This window comes from Tupaia chinensis, unplaced genomic scaffold, assembly GCF_000334495.1.
Source record: "Tupaia chinensis unplaced genomic scaffold, TupChi_1.0 Scaffold000597_1, whole genome shotgun sequence".
In the NCBI taxonomy this organism is placed as follows: Eukaryota; Metazoa; Chordata; class Mammalia; order Scandentia; family Tupaiidae; genus Tupaia; species Tupaia belangeri.
In genome coordinates, this window is record NW_006160114.1 from 5,415,479 (window position 1) to 5,418,651 (window position 3,173).

Consider the following 3,173-nt stretch of genomic DNA (forward strand, 5'->3'; position numbering starts at 1 on the left):
CTTTACGATTTTGTTTACTTTGGCTGAGGATGTTGGAGGTGGAGGTATTTCTGGACTGGCTTCAATTTCTTCATCAGGTACAAGGTCAGGGTTAAGAGAAAAGATGCTCTCCAGGTCAATCTCTTTGCCTTTTGTATCTCCATTTTCTATCCACTCAACAGTTACACTTTCATTATCCTCATTTAAAGATGTTACCATTGCTTGTATATATATATATATATATATATTGAGAGGTGTTTGCTATAGGGCACATGTGCTCACCAGAAAGACAGAGAGACAAAGAAATAGAAAGCGAGAAATCACCCCCTGGGGAGATGGCCACACCGCAATCCCTTCTCCTCTATTCTCCTCTTGGGATTCTGGACATGCACACACACACGCCTGGCGTGAGTTTAAGCCACCGGGCCTGGGATTTGAACCGTGGTCAGCTATATGGGAGTTCAGCGACATAGCCATTACGCTAACTGCTGGTCCCAGTAAATATTTTTGAAAACTACTCAGTATCTACTGAAGCTGAATATACACCCAACCTATGACCCAGGAATTTTGTTCCTAGATGTGTATATCTAATAGAAATTAGTGCACATTTCATCTGGGGCTTGAACCACAGGCAGCCATGTGGAAGTCCAGGGCCTTAACCACCACACCACCAGCTGGTGCTCTTAAGACTATGTATAAGGGTTTTTTCAACAATTTTATTAATAGCTCAAACATGGAAACAACCCAAATGTATCATCATCAATATAATGGATAAACAAATGGAGCCATGTTGACCAAGAACGGCTACAGATTTGCAAAGCTCAGGATAAGATGAAAATGCAGGTGCCTTCTTAAGAAGTTACAGGAATTACAGACTGGCAAGAGCAGATATTAAACCAAGCAGGGGAGGCATGCCATAAAGCCTGCCCTGGTATTGATGCAATGAAACACTACACAGCAATAATAGTGACCTATTGCTACAATATAGTAAATGGGTAAACTTCAAAGACATATGATGATCAAACAAAGTCAGATACACAAATTATATGTACTACATAATTTAAAAGAACAGGGAGAGTACAATAATACACAGTGATAGAATTTAGAGTAGTGGGTGTGCCAATATAAAAGGAGACGTAGAGTGGGAAAAGCCATGACAGCCTTCTAGGGTGGTGGAAATGTTCTATATCTGGAGTTGGATTCTAATTATATTTACACACACATTCATATGTAAACATAGACAACATTTTTTCCAGATTGAATAGAAAAGCACCTGATGGTGACAGCTGCTCCTACCTTCTAGTCTGTTTTGTGCTCTGACTCCCTTATGGGTGATGGTGTTGCATGGTTTCACGGCTATGAGAACAGAGGAGGAAAACTCTTATGCTCTGATTCATGGCATTCACATTTCCATTTCCATTGTTCCCTACTAACCTCTGCAATCCTGAGACACTCCTCAGCACTGAGTCAGGGACACCATCAATGTCAGTTCACATCTAACAAACTTAGAAATGTATGCAAGGTTCTTAGGTTATGAGCAAAGGTGTCTCTTACGTCCCAAAACATCTGTGTGTGTGCATCATGTAGTGCACCAAGGCTTCATTTTCGTAGTATGTCATTTCAGTGACCCTCCTCTTTTCTTTTCTTTCTTTTTTTTTTTTTTTTTAGAGAGACTTTTGCTTTAGCATACGTGTGCTTGTCAGAGACAGAAAGCGAGAAATCACCTCCAGGGAGAATGGTCACGCTGCAACCCTATCTCCTCTCAGGATTTTGGGCATGCACTCACATGTACCCAGTGTGAGTTTCAAGCTTCCAGGTCCAGTTCCCAGTGTGAGTTTCAAGCTGCCAGGTCCAGTTTTTAAACTACAGTTGGCCACGTGGGAGTCCAGTGACCTAACCATTAAGCATCTGCTGGTCCAACCCTCCTCTTTTCATTGCCATTTAATCAATAGATTCATCATAATAGAAAATAGATGTTTATAAGGGAAAAAAAATTCAAACTGAAAAAATAAAAATGAGAGCCAGATGTGCCATAATGATAAAAGGTGATGTTCTGAGAGGCTACCTACATGGGGAAGTTCCAGGGTCATATCCCTGAGTTTGCTGGGAACACCAGTGTCCATGATCCAGGACTAGTGGAATGGGGGCATGGATCATGATGTTAAGACTCTGTTAGGGGTACTTTCCTTCTGCCTCTTGCTCATAAAAGAAATAAATAAAAGAATATTTTAAGAATTAGAACAAAATTTACTGGGGTAATTGAGGTAATTTACTAAGCACATTTTTTTTTTTAAGAGAGATTTTTGCTATAGGGCACATGTGCTAGCTGGAAAGACAGAGAGAGACAAAAAGCAAGAAATCACCTCTGGGGGGATGCCACACCACAATCCCTTCTTCTCCATTCTCTTCTTGGGACTTTGGGCATGCATACACATGCGTCCAGGGTGTTTTAAGCCATCAGGTCTGGGACTCGAACCACGGTCGGCTATGTGGGAGTCCAGCGATGTAACCATTATGCTATCTGCTGGCCCCACCAAGTACATATTTTTGATGGGTGACTGAAGCCATTTGGCTAAAGCTGCCCTCAATGTACAATGGATCCACAGAGTTTGAAGTCTTGGATTTCCTTATTGAAACAACATGTGCCAACTGCAAAGGAGCATCTCCCAAGGAGCATCCTGTCTCTCCCCACGCAACTCGAGAGCCCTGTTATGTTAATGAGGTACCATTTTGCATTTCACTTATGAAAACTACTTCTCTGCTGTACATCAATCTTTCTGATAAATTATCGCTATTATTTCTATTATAATTTCCTCCCTAGTTGGTCTTTGATATCCTGAGATATTTTACATTACATGAATTTAATCTGCAATGTATAAACCCATTATTACCTATTTACATGGAGAATGGGTGACTAAATGGGTAATGCATAAGAATACATTTTAGGACTGACTAGCTTCTTTGATGGCAAAGGCCCAGTATAGAAATGTGTGTGTTTGTAGGAACTTAACCATCCTCAAGGGAAAACCCTCAACCAATAAGCTCTGGGAGCTGGTGGTAGGCAATTCAAAGAAGTTTTCTATGTACCCCTTACAAAGGCTCCAGACAGATCAATTCCCAGTTGCCCAGAGAAACCTTGATAACACTTACTTGGCTTTCTTTTTTCTCTGGTTCACTGTTCCTCACTGCTGAAC